The 18,997-nt window shown below is 34.1% G+C and overlaps 33 non-coding genes across 33 annotated transcripts; all 33 read right to left on the bottom strand.

Annotated features, from left to right (window-relative positions):
* Nucleotides 1-649: 649 nt before the first annotated feature.
* Nucleotides 650-723, bottom strand: TRNAV-AAC. Its single transcript has one exon. It is a non-coding gene; the product is annotated as a tRNA-Val (tRNA).
* A 404-nt stretch (nt 724-1,127) lies between these two features.
* On the bottom strand, nt 1,128-1,201 carry TRNAV-AAC. Its single transcript has one exon. It is a non-coding gene; the product is annotated as a tRNA-Val (tRNA).
* A 398-nt stretch (nt 1,202-1,599) lies between these two features.
* Nucleotides 1,600-1,673, bottom strand: TRNAV-AAC. The gene has a single exon. It is a non-coding gene; the product is annotated as a tRNA-Val (tRNA).
* Nucleotides 1,674-3,038: 1,365 nt separating this feature from the next.
* On the bottom strand, nt 3,039-3,112 carry TRNAV-AAC. Its single transcript has one exon. It is a non-coding gene; the product is annotated as a tRNA-Val (tRNA).
* A 406-nt stretch (nt 3,113-3,518) lies between these two features.
* TRNAV-AAC lies at nt 3,519-3,592 on the bottom strand. The gene has a single exon. It is a non-coding gene; the product is annotated as a tRNA-Val (tRNA).
* A 407-nt stretch (nt 3,593-3,999) lies between these two features.
* TRNAV-AAC lies at nt 4,000-4,073 on the bottom strand. The gene has a single exon. It is a non-coding gene; the product is annotated as a tRNA-Val (tRNA).
* A 409-nt stretch (nt 4,074-4,482) lies between these two features.
* Nucleotides 4,483-4,556, bottom strand: TRNAV-AAC. The gene has a single exon. It is a non-coding gene; the product is annotated as a tRNA-Val (tRNA).
* Nucleotides 4,557-5,917: 1,361 nt separating this feature from the next.
* Nucleotides 5,918-5,991, bottom strand: TRNAV-AAC. Its single transcript has one exon. It is a non-coding gene; the product is annotated as a tRNA-Val (tRNA).
* A 401-nt stretch (nt 5,992-6,392) lies between these two features.
* On the bottom strand, nt 6,393-6,466 carry TRNAV-AAC. The gene has a single exon. It is a non-coding gene; the product is annotated as a tRNA-Val (tRNA).
* Nucleotides 6,467-6,870: 404 nt separating this feature from the next.
* Nucleotides 6,871-6,944, bottom strand: TRNAV-AAC. Its single transcript has one exon. It is a non-coding gene; the product is annotated as a tRNA-Val (tRNA).
* Nucleotides 6,945-7,347: 403 nt separating this feature from the next.
* On the bottom strand, nt 7,348-7,421 carry TRNAV-AAC. The gene has a single exon. It is a non-coding gene; the product is annotated as a tRNA-Val (tRNA).
* A 402-nt stretch (nt 7,422-7,823) lies between these two features.
* On the bottom strand, nt 7,824-7,897 carry TRNAV-AAC. Its single transcript has one exon. It is a non-coding gene; the product is annotated as a tRNA-Val (tRNA).
* A 404-nt stretch (nt 7,898-8,301) lies between these two features.
* Nucleotides 8,302-8,375, bottom strand: TRNAV-AAC. Its single transcript has one exon. It is a non-coding gene; the product is annotated as a tRNA-Val (tRNA).
* A 403-nt stretch (nt 8,376-8,778) lies between these two features.
* TRNAV-AAC lies at nt 8,779-8,852 on the bottom strand. The gene has a single exon. It is a non-coding gene; the product is annotated as a tRNA-Val (tRNA).
* A 402-nt stretch (nt 8,853-9,254) lies between these two features.
* Nucleotides 9,255-9,328, bottom strand: TRNAV-AAC. Its single transcript has one exon. It is a non-coding gene; the product is annotated as a tRNA-Val (tRNA).
* Nucleotides 9,329-9,539: 211 nt separating this feature from the next.
* TRNAV-AAC lies at nt 9,540-9,613 on the bottom strand. The gene has a single exon. It is a non-coding gene; the product is annotated as a tRNA-Val (tRNA).
* A 403-nt stretch (nt 9,614-10,016) lies between these two features.
* On the bottom strand, nt 10,017-10,090 carry TRNAV-AAC. Its single transcript has one exon. It is a non-coding gene; the product is annotated as a tRNA-Val (tRNA).
* Nucleotides 10,091-10,493: 403 nt separating this feature from the next.
* Nucleotides 10,494-10,567, bottom strand: TRNAV-AAC. The gene has a single exon. It is a non-coding gene; the product is annotated as a tRNA-Val (tRNA).
* Nucleotides 10,568-10,973: 406 nt separating this feature from the next.
* On the bottom strand, nt 10,974-11,047 carry TRNAV-AAC. Its single transcript has one exon. It is a non-coding gene; the product is annotated as a tRNA-Val (tRNA).
* A 402-nt stretch (nt 11,048-11,449) lies between these two features.
* Nucleotides 11,450-11,523, bottom strand: TRNAV-AAC. The gene has a single exon. It is a non-coding gene; the product is annotated as a tRNA-Val (tRNA).
* Nucleotides 11,524-11,927: 404 nt separating this feature from the next.
* Nucleotides 11,928-12,001, bottom strand: TRNAV-AAC. Its single transcript has one exon. It is a non-coding gene; the product is annotated as a tRNA-Val (tRNA).
* A 411-nt stretch (nt 12,002-12,412) lies between these two features.
* On the bottom strand, nt 12,413-12,486 carry TRNAV-AAC. The gene has a single exon. It is a non-coding gene; the product is annotated as a tRNA-Val (tRNA).
* A 412-nt stretch (nt 12,487-12,898) lies between these two features.
* Nucleotides 12,899-12,972, bottom strand: TRNAV-AAC. The gene has a single exon. It is a non-coding gene; the product is annotated as a tRNA-Val (tRNA).
* A 491-nt stretch (nt 12,973-13,463) lies between these two features.
* TRNAV-AAC lies at nt 13,464-13,537 on the bottom strand. The gene has a single exon. It is a non-coding gene; the product is annotated as a tRNA-Val (tRNA).
* Nucleotides 13,538-13,943: 406 nt separating this feature from the next.
* On the bottom strand, nt 13,944-14,017 carry TRNAV-AAC. Its single transcript has one exon. It is a non-coding gene; the product is annotated as a tRNA-Val (tRNA).
* Nucleotides 14,018-14,524: 507 nt separating this feature from the next.
* Nucleotides 14,525-14,598, bottom strand: TRNAV-AAC. Its single transcript has one exon. It is a non-coding gene; the product is annotated as a tRNA-Val (tRNA).
* A 506-nt stretch (nt 14,599-15,104) lies between these two features.
* On the bottom strand, nt 15,105-15,178 carry TRNAV-AAC. The gene has a single exon. It is a non-coding gene; the product is annotated as a tRNA-Val (tRNA).
* A 405-nt stretch (nt 15,179-15,583) lies between these two features.
* Nucleotides 15,584-15,657, bottom strand: TRNAV-AAC. The gene has a single exon. It is a non-coding gene; the product is annotated as a tRNA-Val (tRNA).
* A 407-nt stretch (nt 15,658-16,064) lies between these two features.
* Nucleotides 16,065-16,138, bottom strand: TRNAV-AAC. The gene has a single exon. It is a non-coding gene; the product is annotated as a tRNA-Val (tRNA).
* Nucleotides 16,139-17,017: 879 nt separating this feature from the next.
* On the bottom strand, nt 17,018-17,091 carry TRNAV-AAC. Its single transcript has one exon. It is a non-coding gene; the product is annotated as a tRNA-Val (tRNA).
* Nucleotides 17,092-17,498: 407 nt separating this feature from the next.
* TRNAV-AAC lies at nt 17,499-17,572 on the bottom strand. The gene has a single exon. It is a non-coding gene; the product is annotated as a tRNA-Val (tRNA).
* Nucleotides 17,573-17,975: 403 nt separating this feature from the next.
* TRNAV-AAC lies at nt 17,976-18,049 on the bottom strand. The gene has a single exon. It is a non-coding gene; the product is annotated as a tRNA-Val (tRNA).
* A 511-nt stretch (nt 18,050-18,560) lies between these two features.
* On the bottom strand, nt 18,561-18,634 carry TRNAV-AAC. The gene has a single exon. It is a non-coding gene; the product is annotated as a tRNA-Val (tRNA).
* Nucleotides 18,635-18,997: the final 363 nt, after the last annotated feature.

Below are 18,997 nucleotides of genomic sequence, written 5' to 3'. Positions count from 1 at the left end.
GATCCAACATGACTCACGCCTGAGCTACCCTATTTTTTTTTAGCTTGTGAGAATGGCAACGAAACGAGTTAGATGATAATAAAAATTAATTCAGCATGTTGAGTAGTATCATATTCAGAACAAAAAAAAAGGTTGAGAAAGAAAAACTTTCTAATAATTATACTAGATGAATCCTGATTAAAAAAACAATTTTTTAGTGAAATAAATTTTGCAAACGGCAAATTTAACATTATTTGCTTCGCCCCAACTTTAACCGGAGACCTTTTGTGGTTTACACTGACGTGATAACCAACTACACCACGAAACCATTCGCGTTCACATTGGCAATCAATAATTACGTTACCAGCAAAGGACCATATTTGAAGGAGATCACTTTATCAGTGGTGTTATGCTTTTCCCCATGCGTTTTGTTTAGTGTTGGAGAAATCATTTTTTTTTCTGTGTGTTTTTATATCTCCAACTCCAAACATCAAATTGGATCCAACATGACTCACGCCAGAGCTACCCTATTTTTTTTTAGCTTGTGAGAATGGGAACGAAACGAGATAGATGAGAACAAAAATTGTTTCAGCTAGTTGAGTAGTATCATATTCAGATAAAAAAAAATGAGAGGTGAAATAAATTTTGCAAATTGCAAATTTAACATTATTGGCTTCGCCCGGACTTGAACCGGAGACCTTCAGTGTGTTAGACTGACGTGATAACCAACTACACCACGAAACCATTCGCGTTCACATTGGCAATCAATAATTACGTTACCAGCAAAGGACCATATTAGATGGAGATCACTTTATCAGTGGTGTGATGCTTTTCCCCATGCGTTTTGTTTAGTGTTAAAGAAATCAATTTTTTTTTTCTGTGTCTTTTTCTGTCTCAAACTCCAAACATCAAAATGGGTCCAACATGACTCACGCCTGAGCTACTCTATTTTATTTTTAGCTTGTGAGAATGGGAACGAAACGAGATAGATGAGAACAAAAATTGGTTCAGCTAGTTAAGTAGTATCATATTCAGATAAAAAAAAAGATGAGATAGAAAAACTTTCTAATAATCTGATTAGATTAATCTTGATTAAAAAGTCAACTTTTTATTGAAATAAATTTTGCAAATTGCAAATTTAACATTATTGGCTTCGCCCGGACTTGAACCAGAGACCTTCAGTGTGTTAGACTGACGTGATAACCAACTACACCACGAAACCATTCGCGTTCACATTGGCAATCAATAATTACGTTACCATCAAAGGACCATATTAGATGGAGATCACTTTATCAGTGTGTGATGCTTTTCCCCATGCGTTTTGTTTAGTGTTGGAGAAATCATTTTTTTCTGTGTGTTTTTATATCTCCAACTCCAAACATCAAATTGGATCCAACATGAATCACGCCTGAGCTACCTTTTTTTTTTAGCTTGAGAGAATGGGAACGAAACGAGTTAGATGAGAATAAAAATTAATTCAGCAAGTTGAGTAGTATAATATTCATAACAAAAAAAAAGTTTGAGAAAGAAAAACTTTCTAATAATTATACTAGATGAATCCTGATTAAAAAATCAATTTTTTAGTGAAATAAAGTTTGCAAACGGCAAATTTAACATTATTGGCTTCGCCCGGACTTTAACCGGAGACCTTCAGTGTGTTAGACTGACGTGATAACCAACTACACCACGAAACCATTCGCGTTCACATTGGCAATCAATAATTAGGTTACCAGCAAAGGACCATATTAGATGGAGATCAATTTATTAGTGGTGTTATGCTTTTCCCCATGCGTTTTGTTTAGTGTTGGAGAAATTTTTTTTTTCTGTTGGTTTTTATATCTCCAACTCCAAACATCAAATTGGATCCAACATGACTCACGCCTGAACTACCCTATTTTTTTTTAGCTTTTGAGAATGGGAACGAAACGAGATAGATGAGAACAAAAATTGTTTCAGCTAGTTGAGTAGTATCATATTCAGATAAAAAAAAAAAAAAAAAAAGATAAGATAGAAAAACTTTCTAATAATCGGATTAGATGAATCTAGATTAAATAAAATCAATTTTTTAGTGAAATAAATTTTGCAAACGGCAAATTTAACATTATGGGCTTCGCCCGGACTTTAACCTGAGACCTTCAGTGTGTTAGACTGACTTGATAACCAACTTCACCACGAAACCATTCGCGCTCACATTGGCAATCAATAATTACGTTACCAGCAAAGGACCATATTAGATGGAGATCACTTTATCAGTGGTGTTATGCTTTTCCCCATGCGTTTTGTTTAGTGTTGGGGAAATCATTTTTTTTCTGTGTGTTTTTATATCTCCAACTCCAAACATCAAATTGGATCCAACATGACTCACGCCTGAGCTACCCTATTTTTTTTTAGCTTGTGAGAATGGCAACGAAACGAGTTAGATGATAATAAAAATTAATTCAGCATGTTGAGTAGTATCATATTCAGAACAAAAAAAAAGGTTGAGAAAGAAAAACTTTCTAATAATTATACTAGATGAATCCTGATTAAAAAAACAATTTTTTAGTGAAATAAATTTTGCAAACGGCAAATTTAACATTATTTGCTTCGCCCCAACTTTAACCGGAGACCTTTTGTGGGTTACACTGACGTGATAACCAACTACACCACGAAACCATTCGCGTTCACATTGGCAATCAATAATTACGTTACCAGCAAAGGACCATATTTGAAGGAGATCACTTTATCAGTGGTGTTATGCTTTTCCCCATGCGTTTTGTTTAGTGTTGGAGAAATCATTTTTTTTTCTGTGTGTTTTTATATCTCCAACTCCAAACATCAAATTGGATCCAACATGACTCACACCTGAGGTACCCTATTTTTTTTTAGCTTGTGAGAATGGGAACGAAACGAGTTAGATGAGAATAAAAATTAATTCAGCAAGTTGAATAGTATCATATTCAGAACAAAAAAAAAAGGTTGAGAAAGAAAAACTTTCTAATAATTATACTAGATGAATCCTGATTAAAAAATCAATTTTTTAGTGAAATAAATATTGCAAACGGCAAATTTAACATTATTGGCTTCGCCCGGACTTTAACCGGAGACCTTCAGTGTGTTAGACTGACGTGATAACCAACTACACCACGAAACCATTCGCGTTCACATTGGCAATCAATAATTACGTTACCAGCAAAGGACCATATTAGATGGAGATCACTTTATTAGCGGTGTTATGCTTTTCCCCATGCGTTTTGTTTAGTGTTGGAGAAATTATTTTTTTTTTGTGTGTTTTTATATCTCCAACTCCAAACATCAAATTGGATCCAACATGACTCATGCCTGAGCTACCCTATTTTTTTTTAGCTTGTGAGAATGGGAACGAAACGAGATAGATGAGAACAAAAATTGTTTCAGCTAGTTGAGTAGTATCATATTCAGATAAAAGAAAAAAAAAGATGAGATAGAAAAACTTTCTAATAATCTGATTAGATGAATCTAGATTAAAAAAATACATTTTTTAGTGAAATAAATTTTGCAAATTGCAAATTTAACATTATTGGCTTCGCCCGGACTTGAACCAGAGACCTTCAGTGTGTTAGACTGACGTGATAACCAACTACACCACGAAACCATTCGCGTTCACATTGGCAATCAATAATTACGTTACCAGCAAAGGACCATATTAGATGAAGATCACTTTATCAGTGGTGTGATGCTTTTCCCCATGCGTTTTGTTTAGTGTTGGAGAAATCATTTTTTTTCTGTGTGTTTTTATATCTCCAACTCCAAATATCAAATTGGATCCAACATGACTCACGTCTGAGCTACCCTATTTTTTTTTTGGCTTGTGAGAATGGGAACGAAACGAGTTAGATGAGAATAAAAATTAATTCAGCAAGTTGAATAGTATCATATTCAGAACAAAAAAAAAAAAAGGTTGAGAAAGAAAAACTTTCTAATAATTATACTAGATGAATCCTGATTAAAAAATCAATTTTTTAGTGAAATAAATATTGCAAACGGCAAATTTAACATTATTGGCTTCGCCCGGACTTTAACCGGAGACCTTCAGTGTGTTAGACTGACGTGATAACCAACTACACCACGAAACCATTCGCGTTCACATTGGCAATCAATAATTACGTTACCAGCAAAGGACCATATTAGATGGAGATCACTTTATTAGCGGTGTTATGCTTTTCCCCATGCGTTTTGTTTAGTGTTGGAGAAATTATTTTTTTTTTTGGGTGTTTTAATATCTCCAACTCCAAACATCAAATTGGATCCAACATGACTCATGCCTGAGCTACCCTATTTTTTTTTAGCTTGTGAGAATGGGAACGAAACGAGATAGATGAGAACAAAAATTGTTTCAGCTATTTGAGTAGTATCATATTCAGATAAAAAAAAAAAAAAAGATAAGATAGAAAAACTCTCTAATAATCTGATTAGATGAATCTAGATTAAATAAAATCAATTTTTTAGTGAAAGAAATTTTGCAAATTGCAAATTTAACATTATTGGCTTCGCCCGGACTTGAACCGAAAACCTTCAGTGTGTTAGACTGACGTGATAACCAACTACACCACGAAACCATTCGCGTTCACATTGGCAATCAATAATTACGTTACCAGCAAAGGACAATATTAGATGGAGATCGCTTTATCAGTGGTGTGATGCTTTTCCCCATACGTTTTGTTTAGTGTTGGAGAAATCATTTTTTTTCTTTGTGTTTTTATATCTCCAACTCCAAACATCAAATTGGAACCGACATGACTCACGCCTGAGCTACCCTATTTTTTTTTTGGCTTGTGAGAATGGGAACGAAACGAGTTAGATGAGAATAAAAATTAATTCAGCAAGTTGAGTAGTATCATATTCAGAACAAAAAAAAAAGGTTGAGAAAGAAAAACTTTCTAATAATTATACTAGATGAATCCTGATTAAAAAATCAATTTTTTAGTGAAATAAATTTTGCAAACGGAAAATTTAACATTATTGGCTTCGCCCGGACTTTAACCTGAGACCTTCAGTGTGTTAGACTGACTTGATAACCAACTACACCACGAAACCATCCGCGCTCACATTGGCAATCAATAATTACGTTACCAGCAAAGGACCATATTAGATGGAGATCACTTTATCAGTGGTGTTATGCTTTTCCCCATGCGTTTTGTTTAGTGTTGGGGAAATCATTTTTTTTCTGTGTGTTTTTATATCTCCAACTCCAAACATCAAATTGGATCCAACATGACTCACGCCTGAGCTACCCTATTTTTTTTTAGCTTGTGAGAATGTCAACGAAACGAGTTAGATGATAATAAAAATTAATTCAGCATGTTGAGTAGTATCATATTCAGAACAAAAAAAAACGTTGAGAAAGAAAAACTTTCTAATAATTATACTAGATGAATCCTGATTAAAAAAACAATTTTTTAGTGAAATAAATTTTGCAAACGGCAAATTTAACATTATTTGCTTCGCCCCAACTTTAACCGGAGACCTTTTGTGGGTTACACTGACGTGATAACCAACTACACCACGAAACCATTCGCGTTCACATTGGCAATCAATAATTACGTTACCAGCAAAGGACCATATTTGAAGGAGATCACTTTATCAGTGGTGTTATGCTTTTCCCCATGCGTTTTGTTTAGTGTTGGAGAAATCATTTTTTTTTCTGTGTGTTTTTATATCTCCAACTCCAAACATCAAATTGGATCCAACATGACTCATGCCTGAGCTACCCTATTTTTTTTTCGCTTGTGAGAATGGGAACGAAACGAGATAGATGAGAACAAAAATTGTTTCAGCTAGTTGAGTAGTATCATATTCAGATAAAAGAAAAAAAAAGATGAGATAGAAAAACTTTCTAATAATCTGATTAGATGAATCTAGTTTAAAAAAATCAATTTTTTAGTGAAATAAATTTTGCAAATTGCAAATTTAACATTATTGGCTTCGCCCGGACTTGAACCGGAGACCTTCAGTGTGTTAGACTGACGTGATAACCAACTACACCACGAAACCATTCACGTTCGCATTGGCAATCAATAATTACATTACCAGCAAAGGACCATATTAGATGAAGATCACTTTATCAGTGGTGTGATGCTTTTCCCCATGCGTTTTGTTTAGTGTTGGAGAAATCATTTTTTTTCTGTGTGTTTTTATATCTCCAACTCCAAACATCAAATTGGATCCAACATGACTCACGCCTGAGCTACCCTATTTTTTTTTAGCTTGTGAGAATGGCAACGAAACGAGTTAGATGAGAATAAAAATTAATTCAGCAAGTTGAGTAGTATCATATTCAGAACAAAAAAAAAGGTTGAGAAAGAAAAACTTTCTAATAATTATACTAGATGAATCCTGATTAAAAAACAATTTTTTAGTGAAATAAATTTTGCAAACGGCAAATTTAACATTATTGGCTTCGCCCGGACTTTAACCGGAGACCTTCAGTGTGTTAGACTGACGTGATAACCAACTACACCACGAAACCATTCGCGTTCACATTGGCAATCAGTAATTACGTTACCAGCAAAGGACCATATTAGATGGAGATCACTTTATCAGTGGTGTTATGCTTTTCCCCATGCGTTTTGTTTAGTGTTGAAGAAATCATTTTTTTTCTGTGTGTTTTTATATCTCCAACTCCAAACATCAAATTGGAACCAACATGACTCACGCCTGAGCTACCCTATTTTTTTTAGCTTGTGAAAATGGGAACGAAACGAGATAGATGAGAACAAAAATTGTTTCAGCTAGTTGAGTAGTATCATATTTAGATAAAAAAAAAAAAAGATGAGATAGAAAAATTTTCTAATAATCTGATTAGATGAATCTAGATTAAAAAAATCAATTTTTTAGTGAAATAAATTTTACAAATTGCAAATTTAACATTATTGGCTTCGCCCGGACTTGAACCGGAGACCTTCAGTGTGTTAGACTGATGTGATAACCAACTACACCACGAAACCATTCGCGTTCACATTGGCAATCAATAATTACGTTACCAGCAAAGGACCATATTAGATGGAGATCAGTTTATCAGTGGTGTGATGCTTTTCCCCATGCGATTTGTTTAGTGTTGGAGAAATCATTTCTTTTTCTGTGTGTTTTTATATCTCCAACTCCAAACATCAAATTGGATCCAACATGACTCACGCCTGAGCTACCCTATTTTTTTTTAGCTTATGAGAATGGCAACGAACCGAGTTAGATGAGAATAAAAATTAATTCAGCAAGTTGAGTAGTATTATATTCAGAACAAAAAAAAAGGTTGAGAAAGAAAAACTTTCTAATAATTATACTAGATGAATCCTGATTAAAAAAACAATTTTTTAGTGAAATAAATTTTGCAAACGGCAAATTTAACATTATTGGCTTCGCCCGGACTTTAACCGGAGACCTTCAGTGTGTTAGACTGACGTGATAACCAACTACACCACGAAACCATTCGCGTTCACATTGGCAATTAGTAATTACGTTACCAGCAAAGGACCATATTAGATGGAGATCACTTTATCAGTGGTGTTATGCTTTTCCCCATGCGTTTTGTTTAGTGTTGGAGAAATCATTTTTTTTCTGTGTGTTTTTATATCTCCAACTCCAAACATCAAATTGGATCCAACATGACTCACGCCTGAGCTACCCTATTTTTTTTAGCTTGTGAAAATGGGAACGAAACGAGATAGATGAGAACAAAAATTGTTTCAGCTAGTTGAGTAGTATCATATTCAGATAAAAAAAAAAAGATGAGATAGAAAAACTTTCTAATAATCTGATTAGATGAATCTAGATTAAAAAAATCAATTTTTTAGTGAAATAAATTTTGCAAATTGCAAATTTAACATTATTGGCTTCGCCCGGACTTGAACCGGAGACCTTCAGTGTGTTAGACTGATGTGATAACCAACTACACCACGAAACCATTCGCGTTCACATTGGCAATCAATAATTACGTTACCAGCAAAGGACCATATTAGATGGAGATCAGTTTATCAGTGGTGTGATGCTTTTCCCCATGCGTTTTGTTTAGTGTTGGAGAAATCATTTTTTTTTCTGTGTGTTTTTATATCTCCAACTCCAAACATCAAATTGGATCCAACATGACTCACGCCTGAGCTACCCTATTTTTTTATAGCTTATGAGAATGGCAACGAAACGAGTTAGATGAGAATAAAAATTAATTCAGCAAGTTGAGTAGTATCATACTCAGAACAAAAAAAAAAGGTTGAGAAAGAAAAACTTTCTAATAATTATACTAGATGAATCCTGATTAAAAAAACAATTTTTTAGTGAAATAAATTTTGCAAACGGCAAATTTAACATTATTGGTTTTGCCCGGACTTTAACCGGAGACCTTCAGTGTGTTAGACTGACGTGATAACCAACTACACCACGAAACCATTCGCGCTCACATTGGCAATCAATAATTACGTTACCAGCAAAGGACCATATTAGATGGAGATCACTTTATCAGTGGTGTTATGCTTTTCCCCATGCGTTTTGTTTAGTGTTGGGGAAATCATTTTTTTTCTGTGTGTTTTTATATCTCCAATTCCAAACATCAAATTGGATCCAACATGACTCACGCCTGAGCTACCCTATTTTTTTTAACTTGTGAGAATGGGAACGAAACGAGATAGATGAGAACAAAAATTGTTTCAGCTAGTTGAGTAGTATCATATTCAGATAAAAAAAAAAAAGATGAGATAGAAAAACTTTCTAATAATCTGATTAGATGAATCTAGATTAAAAAAATCAATTTTTTAGTGAAATAAATTTTGCAAATTGCAAATTTAACATTATTGGCTTCGCCCGGACTTGAACCGGAGACCTTCAGTGTGTTAGACTGATGTGATAACCAACTACACCACGAAACCATTCGCGTTCACATTGGCAATCAATAATTACGTTACCAGCAAAGGACCATATTAGATGGAGATCACTTTATCAGTGGTGTGATGCTTTTCCCCATGCGTTTTGTTTAGTGTTGGAGAAATCATTTTTTTTCTGTGTGTTTTTATATCTCCAACTCCAAACATCAAATTGGATCCAACATGACTCACGCCTGAGCTACCCTATTTTTTTTTAGCTTGTTAGAATGGGAACGAAACGAGTTAGATGAGAATAAAAATTAATTCAGCAAGTCGAGTAGTATCATATTCAGAACAAAAAAAAAGGTTGAGAAAGAAAAACTTTCTAATAATTATACAAGATGAATCCTGATTAAAAAATCAATTTTACAGTGAAATAAATTTTGCAAACGGCAAATTTAACATTACTGGCTTCGCCCGGACTTGAACCGGAGACCTTCAGTGTGTTAGACTGACGTGATAACCAACTACACCACGAAACCATTCGCGTTCACATTGGCAATCAATAATTACGTTACCAGCAATGGACCATATTAGATGCAGATCACATTATCTAGATGCAGATAAAAAAAAAAAAAAAAAAAAAAAAGATAAGATATAAAAACTCTCTAACAATCTGATTAGATGAATCTAGATTAAATAAAATCAATTTTTTAGTGAAATAAATTTTGCAAATTGCAAATTTAACATTATTGGCTTCGCCCGGACTTGAACCGGAGACCTTCAGTGTGTTAAACTGACGTGATAACCAACTACACCACGAAACCATCCGCGTTCACATTGGCAATCAATAATTACGTTACCAGCAAAGGACCATATTAGATGGAGATCACTTTATCAGTGGTGTGATGCTTTTCCCCATGCGTTTTGTTTAGTGTTGGAGAAATCATTTTTTTTCTGTGTGTTTTTATATCTCCAACTCCAAACATAAAATTGGATCCAACATGACTCACGCCTGAGCTACCCTATTTTTTTTTGGCTTGTGAGGATGGGAACGAAACGAGTTTGATGAGAATAAAAATTAATTCTGCAAGTTGAGTAGTATCATACTCAGAACAAAAAAAAAAGGTTGAGAAAGAAAAACTTTCTAATAATTATACTAGATGAATCCTGATTAAAAAATCAATTTTTTAGTGAAATAAATTTTGCAAACGGCAAATTTAACATTATTGGTTTTGCCCGGACTTTAACCGGAGACCTTCAGTGTGTTAGACTGACGTGATAACCAACTACACCACGAAACCATTCGCGCTCACATTGGCAATCAATAATTACGTTACCAGCAAAGGACCATATTAGATGGAGATCACTTTATCAGTGGTGTTATGCTTTTCCCCATGCGTTTTGTTTAGTGTTGGGGAAATCATTTTTTTTCTGTGTGTTTTTATATCTCCAATTCCAAACATCAAATTGGATCCAACATGACTCACGCCTGAGCTACCCTATTTTTTTTAACTTGTGAGAATGGGAACGAAACGAGATAGATGAGAACAAAAATTGTTTCAGCTAGTTGAGTAGTATCATATTCAGATAAAAAAAAAAAAGATGAGATAGAAAAACTTTCTAATAATCTGATTAGATGAATCTAGATTAAAAAAATCAATTTTTTAGTGAAATAAATTTTGCAAATTGCAAATTTAACATTATTGGCTTCGCCCGGACTTGAACCGGAGACCTTCAGTGTGTTAGACTGATGTGATAACCAACTACACCACGAAACCATTCGCATTCACATTGGCAATCAATAATTACGTTACCAGCAAAGGACCATATTAGATGGAGATCACTTTATCAGTGGTGTTATGCTTTTCCCCCGCGTTTTGTTTAGTGTTGGAGAAATCATTTTTTTTTTCTGTGTGTTTTTATATCTCCAACTCCAAACATCAAATTGGATCCAACATGACTCACGCCTGAGCTACCCTATTTTTTTTTAGCTTGTGAGAATGGGAACGAAACGAGATAGATGAGAACAAAAATTGTTTCAACTAGTTGAGTAGTATCATATTCAGATAAAAAAAAAAAAAGATGAGATAGAAAAACTTTCTAATAATCTGATTAGAAGAATCTAGATTAAAAAAATCAATTTTTTAGTGAAATAAATTTTGCAAATTGCAAATTTAACATTATTGGCTTCGCCCGGACTTTAACCGGAGACCTTCAGTGTGTTAGACTGATGTGATAACCAACTACACCACGAAACCATTCGCATTCACATTGGCAATCAATAATTACGTTACCAGCAAAGGACCATATTAGATGGAGATCACTTTATCAGTGGTGTTATGCTTTTCCCCCCGCGTTTTGTTTAGTGTTGGAGAAATCATTTTTTTTCTGTGTGTTTTTATATCTCCAACTCCAAACATCAAATTGGATCCAACATGACTCACGCCTGAGCTACCCTATTTTTTTTAGCTTGTGAGAATGGGAACGAAACGAGATAGATGAGAACAAAAATTGTTTCAACTAGTTGAGTAGTATCATATTCAGATAAAAAAAAAAAGATGAGATAGAAAAACTTTCTAATAATCTGATTAGATGAATCTAGATTAAAAAAATCAATTTTTTAGTGAAATAAATTTTGCAAATTGCAAATTTAACATTATTGGCTTCGCCCGGACTTGAACCGGAGACCTTCAGTGTGTTAGACTGATGTGATAACCAACTACAACACGAAACCATTCGCATTCACATTGGCAATCAATAATTACGTTACCAACAAAGGACCATATTAGATGGAGATCAATTTATCAGTGGTGTTATGCTTTTCCCCCCGCGTTTTGTTTAGTGTTGAAGAAATCATTTTTTTTTCTGTGTGTTTTTATATCTCCAACTCCAAACATCAAATTGGATCCAACATGACTCACGCCTGAGCTACCCTATTTTTTTTAGCTTGTGAGAATGGGAACGAAACGAGATAGATGAGAACAAAAATTGTTTCAACTAGTTGAGTAGTATCATATTCAGATAAAAAAAAAAAAGATGAGATAGAAAAACTTTCTAATAATCTGATTAGAAGAATCTAGATTAAAAAAATCAATTTTTTAGTGAAATAAATTTTGCAAATTGCAAATTTAACATTATTGGCTTCGACCGGACTTGAACTGGAGACCTTCAGTGTGTTAGACTGATGTGATAACCAACTACACCACGAAACCATTCACATTCACATTGGCAATCAATAATTACGTTACCAGCAAAGGACCATATTAGATGGAGATCACTTTATCAATGGTGTGATGCTTTTCCCCATGCGTTTTGTTTAGTGTTGGAGAAATCATTTTTTTTCTGTGTGTTTTTATATCTCCAACTCCAAACATCAAATTGGATCCAACATGACTCACGCCTGAGCTACCCTATTTTTTTTTGGCTTGTGAGAATGGGAACGAAACGAGTTAGATGAGAATAAAAATTAATTCTGCATAGTTGAGTAGTATCATATTCAGATACAAAAAAAAAAAAGGTTGAGAAAGAAAAACTTTCTAATAATTGATACTAGATGAATCCTAGATTAAAAAAATCAATTTTTTAGTGAAATAAATTTTGCAAACTGGCAAATTTAACATTATTGGCTTCGCCCGGACTTTAACCGGAGACCTTCAGTGTGTTAGACTGACGTGATAACCAACTACACCACGAAACCATTCGCGCTTCACATTGGCAATCAATAATTACGTTACCAGCAAAGGACCATATTAGATGGAGATCACTTTATCAGTGGTGTTATGCTTTTCCCCATGCGTTTTGTTTAGTGTTGGGAGAAATCATTTTTTTTTCTGTGTGTTTTTATATCTCCAACTCCAAACATCAAATTGGATCCAACATGACTCACGCCTGAGCTACCCTATTTTTTTTTAGCTTGTGAGAATGGGAACGAAACGAGTTAGATGAGAATAAAAATTAATTTCTGCAAGTTGAGTAGTATCATATTCAGAACAAAAAAAAAAAGGTTGAGATAGAAAAACTTTCTAATAATCTGATACTAGATGAATCCTAGATTAAAAAATCAATTTTTTAGTGAAATAAATTTTGCAAACGGCAAATTTAACATTATTGGCTTTCGCCCGGACTTTAACCGGAGACCTTCAGTGTGTTAGACTGACGTGATAACCAACTACACCACGAAACCATTCGCGCTCACATTGGCAATCAATAATTACGTTACCAGCAAAGGACCATATTAGATGGAGATCACTTTATCAGTGGTGTTATGCTTTTCCCCATGCGTTTTGTTTAGTGTTGGAGAAATCATTTTTTTTTCTGTGTGTTTTTATATCTCCAATTCCAAACATCAAATTGGATCCAACATGACTCACGCCTGAGCTACCCTATTTTTTTTAGCTTGTGAGAATGGAAACGAAACGAGATAGATGAGAACAAAAATTGTTTCAGCTAGTTGAGTAGTATCATATGATCAGCTATTATTTTTTTTCTTGTAGAATGGAACGAAACGAGTTGATGGAATAAAAATTAATTCTGCAATTGAGTAGTATCATACTCAGAACAAAAAAAAAAGGTGAGAAAGAAAAACTTTCTAATAATTATACTAGATGAATCCTAGATTAAAAAAATCAATTTTTTAGTGAAATAAATTTTGCAAACTGGCAAATTTAACATTATTGGCTTTGCCCGGACTTTAACCGGAGACCTTCAGTGTGTTAGACTGACGTGATAACCAACTACACCACGAAACCATTCGCGCTCACATTGGCAATCAATAATTACGTTACCAGCAAAGGACCATATTAGATGGAGATCACTTTATCAGTGGTGTTATGCTTTTCCCCATGTGTTTTGTTTAGTGTTGGAGAAATCATTTTTTTTTCTGTGTGTTTTTATATCTCCAACTCCAAACATCAAATTGGATCCAACATGACTCACGCCTGAGCTACCCTATTTTTTTTTAGCTTGTTGAGAATGGGAACGAAACGAGTTAGATGAGAATAAAAATTAATTCTGCAAGTTGAGTAGTATCATATTCAGAACAAAAAAAAAAATGCTAAGAAAGAAAAACTTTCTAATAATTATACTAGATGAATCCTGATTAAAAAATCAATTTTTTAGTGAAATAAATTTTGCAAACGGCAAATTTAACATTATTGGCTTTGCCCGGACTTTAACCGGAGACCTTCAGTGTGTTAGACTGACGTGATAACCAACTACACCACGAAACCATTCGCGCTCACATTGGCAATCAATAATTACGTTACCTAGCAAAGGACCATATTAGATGGAGATCACTTTATCAGTGGTGTTATGCTTTTCCCCATGCGTTTTGTTTAGTGTTGGGGAAATCATTTTTTTTCTGTGTGTTTTTATATCTCCAATTCCAAACATCAAATTGGATCCAACATGACTCACGGTGAGCTACCCTATTTTTTTTAGCTTGTGAGAATGGAAACGAAACGAGATAGATGAGAACAAAAATTGTTTCAGCTAGTTGAGTAGTATCATATGACTCACGCCTGAGCTTCCCTATTTTTTTTTGGCTTGTGAGAATGGGAACGAAACGAGTTTGATGAGAATAAAAATTAATTCTGCAAGTTGAGTAGTATCATACTCAGAACAAAAAAAAAAAGGTTGAGAAAGAAAAACTTTCTAATAATTATACTAGATGAATCCTGATTAAAAAATCAATTTTTTAGTGAAATAAATTTTGCAAACGGCAAATTTAACATTATTGGCTTTGCCCGGACTTTAACCGGAGACCTTCAGTGTGTTAGACTGACGTGATAACCAACTACACCACGAAACCATTCGCGCTCACATTGGCAATCAATAATTACGTTACTAGCAAAGGACCATATTAGATGGAGATCACTTTATCAGTGGTGTTATGCTTTTCCCCATGCGTTTTGTTTAGTGTTGGGGAAATCATTTTTTTTCTGTGTGTTTTTATATCTCCAATTCCAAACATCAAATTGGATCCAACATGACTCACGGCTGAGCTACCCTATTTTTTTTAGCTTGTGAGAATGGAAACGAAACGAGATAGATGAGAACAAAAATTGTTTCAGCTAGTTGAGTAGTATCATATGACTCACGCCTGAGCTTCCCTATTTTTTTTTGGCTTGTGAGAATGGGAACGAAACGAGTTTGATGAGAATAAAAATTAATTCTGCAAGTTGAGTAGTATCATACTCAGAACAAAAAAAAAAGGTTGAGAAAGAAAAACTTTCTAATAATTATACTAGATGAATCCTGATTAAAAAATCAATTTTTTAGTGAAATAAATTTTGCAAACGGCAAATTTAACATTATTGGCTTTGCCCGGACTTTAACCGGAGACCTTCAGTGTGTTAGACTGACGTGATAACCAACTACACCACGAAACCATTCGCGCTCACATTGGCAATCAATAATTACGTTACCAGCAAAGGACCATATTAGATGGGAGATCACTTTATCAGTGGTGTTATGCTTTTCCCCATGTGTTTTGTTTAGTGTTGGGGAAATCATTTTTTTTCTGTGTGTTTTTATATCTCCAATTCCAAACATCAAATTGGATCCAACATGACTCACGCCTGAGCTACCCTATTTTTTTTTAGCTTGTTAGAATGGGAACGAAACGAGTTAGATGAGAATAAAAATTAATTCTGCAATGTGAGTAGTATCATATTCAGAACAAAAAAAAAAATGCTAAGAAAGAAAAACTTTCTAATAATTATACTAGATGAATCCTGATTAAAAAATCAATTTTTTAGTGAAATAAATTTTGCAAACGGCAAATTTAACATTATTGGCTTCGCCCGGACTTTAACCGGAGACCTTCAGTTTGTTAGACTGACGTGATAACCAACTACACCACGAAACCATTCGCGTTCACATTGGCAATCAATAATTACGTTACCAGCAAAGGACCATATTAGATGGAGATCACTTTATTAGCGGTGTTATGCTTTTCCCATGCGTTTTGTTTAGTGTTGGAGAAATTATTTTTTTTTCTGTGTGTTTTTATATCTCCAACTCCAAACATCAAATTGGATCCAACATGACTCATGCTTGAGCTACCCTATTTTTTTTTTAGCTTGTGAGAATGGGAACGAAACGAGATAGATGAGAACAAAAATTGTTTCAGCTATTTGAGTAGTATCATATTCAGATAAAAAAAAAAAAAGATAAGATAGAAAAACTCTCTAATAATCTGATTAGATGAATCTAGATTAAATAAAATCAATTTTTTAGTGAAATAAATTTTGCAAATTGCAAATTTAACATTATTGGCTTCGCCCGGACTTGAACCGGAAACCTTCAGTGTGTTAGACTGACGTGATAACCAACTACACCACGTAACCATTCGCATTCACATTGGCAATCAATAATTACGTTACCAGCAAAGGACCATATTAGATGTAGATCACTTTATCAGTGGTGTGATGCTTTTCCCCATGCGTTTTGTTTAGTGTTGGAGAAATCATTTTTTTTCTGTGTGTTTTTATATCTCCAACTCCAAACATAAAATTGGATCCAATATGACTCACGCCTGAGCTACCCTATTTTTTTTTGGCTTGTGAGAATGGGAACGAAACGAGTTTGATGAGAATAAAAATTAATTCTGCAAGTTGAGTAGTATCATACTCAGAACAAAAAAAAAAGGTTGAGAAAGAAAAACTTTCTAACAATTATACTTGATGAATCCTGATTAAAAAATCAATTTTTTAGTGAAATAAATTTTGCAAAAGGCAAATTTAACATTATTGGCTTTGCCGGACTTTAACCGGAGACCTTCAGTGTGTTAGACTGACGTGATAACCAACTACACCACGAAACCATTCGCGCTCACATTGGCAATCAATAATTACGTTACCAGCAAAGGACCATATTAGATGGAGATCACTTTATCAGTGGTGTTATGCTTTTCCCCATGTGTTTTGTTTAGTGTTGGGGAAATCATTTTTTTTCTGTGTGTTTTTATATCTCCAATTCCAAACATCAAATTGGATCCAACATGACTCACGCCTGAGCTACCCTATTTTTTTTTAGCTTGTTAGAATGGGAACGAAACGAGTTAGATGAGAATAAAAATTAATTCTGCAAGTTGAGTAGTATCATATTCAGAACAAAAAAAAAATGCTAAGAAAGAAAAACTTTCTAATAATTATACTAGATGAATCCTGATTAAAAAATCAATTTTTTAGTGAAATAAATTTTGCAAACGGCAAATTTAACATTATTGGCTTCGCCCGGACTTTAACCGGAGACCTTCAGTGTGTTAGACTGACGTGATAACCAACTACACCACGAAACCATTCGCGTTCACATTGGCAATCAATAATTACGTTACCAGCAAAGGACCATATTAGATGGAGATCACTTTATTAGCGGTGTTATGCTTTTCCCATGCGTTTTGTTTAGTGTTGGAGAAATTATTTTTTTTCTGTGTGTTTTTATATCTCCAACTCCAAACATCAAATTGGATCCAACATGACTCATGCCTTGAGCTACCCTATTTTTTTTTTAGCTTGTGAGAATGGGAACGAAACGAGATAGATGAGAACAAAAATTGTTTCAGCTATTTGAGTAGTATCATATTCAGATAAAAAAAAAAAAAGATAAGATAGAAAAACTCTCTAATAATCTGATTAGATGAATCTAGATTAAATAAAATCAATTTTTTAGTGAAATATATTTTGCAAATTGCAAATTTAACATTATTGGCTTCGCCCGGACTTGAACCGGAAACCTTCAGTGTGTTAGACTGACGTGATAACCAACTACACCACGTAACCATTCGCATTCACATTGGCAATCAATAATTACGTTACCAGCAAAGGACCATATTAGATGTAGATCACTTTATCAGTGGTGTGATGCTTTTCCCCATGCGTTTTGTTTAGTGTTGGAGAAATCATTTTTTTTCTGTGTGTTTTTATATCTCCAACTCCAAACATAAAATTGGATCCAATATGACTCACGCCTGAGCTACCCTATTTTTTTTTGGCTTGTGAGAATGGGAACGAAACGAGTTTGATGAGAATAAAAATTAATTCTGCAAGTTGAGTAGTATCATACTCAGAACAAAAAAAAAAGGTTGAGAAAGAAAAACTTTCTAATAATTATACTTGATGAATCCTGATTAAAAAATCAATTTTTTAGTGAAATAAATTTTGCAAAAGGCAAATTTAACATTATTGGCTTTGCCCGGACTTTAACCGGAGACCTTCAGTGTGTTAGACTGACGTGATAACCAACTACACCACGAAACCATTCGCGCTCACATTGGCAATCAATAATTACGTTACCAGCAAAGGACCATATTAGATGGAGATCACTTTATCAGTGGTGTTATGCTTTTCCCCATGCGTTTTGTTTAGTGTTGGGGAAATCATTTTTTTTCTGTGTGTTTTTATATCTCCAATTCCAAACATCAAATTGGATCCAACATGACTCACGCCTGAGCTACCCTATTTTTTTTAGCTTGTGAGAATGGGAAACGAAACGAGATAGATGAGAACAAAAATTGTTTCAGCTAGTTGAGTAGTATCATATGACTCACGCCTGAGCTACCCTATTTTTTTTGGCTTGTGAGAATGGGAACGAAACGAGTTTGATGAGAATAAAAATTAATTCTGCAAGTTGAGTAGTATCATACTCAGAACAAAAAAAAAAAGAGTGAGATAGAAAAACTTTCTAATAATCTGATACTAGATGAATCCTAGATTAAAAAAATCAATTTTTTAGTGAAATAAATTTTGCAAACTGCAAATTTAACATTATTGGCTTCGCCCGGACTTTAACCGGAGACCTTCAGTGTGTTAGACTGACGTGATAACCAACTACACCACGAAACCATTCGCGCTCACATTGGCAATCAATAATTACGTTACCAGCAAAGGACCATATTAGATGGAGATCACTTTATCAGTGGTGTTATGCTTTTCCCCATGCGTTTTGTTTAGTGTTGGAGAAATCATTTTTTTTCTGTGTGTTTTTATATCTCCAACTCCAAACATAAAATTGGATCCAACTATGACTCACGCCTGAGCTACCCTATTTTTTTTTGGCTTGTGAGAATGGGAACGAAACGAGTTAGATGAGAATAAAAATTAATTCTGCAAGTTGAGTAGTATCATACTCAGAACAAAAAAAAAAGGTTGAGAAAGAAAAACTTTCTAATAATTATACTAGATGAATCTGATTAAAAAATCAATTTT

The sequence above is a fragment of the Ipomoea nil genome, unplaced genomic scaffold (assembly GCF_001879475.1).
Source record: "Ipomoea nil cultivar Tokyo-kokei standard unplaced genomic scaffold, Asagao_1.1 scaffold1570, whole genome shotgun sequence".
Lineage (NCBI taxonomy): Eukaryota > Viridiplantae > Streptophyta > Magnoliopsida > Solanales > Convolvulaceae > Ipomoea > Ipomoea nil.
The sequence above is the reverse complement of the archived record's forward strand: the minus strand, read 5'-3'. Positions and strand labels throughout refer to the sequence as shown.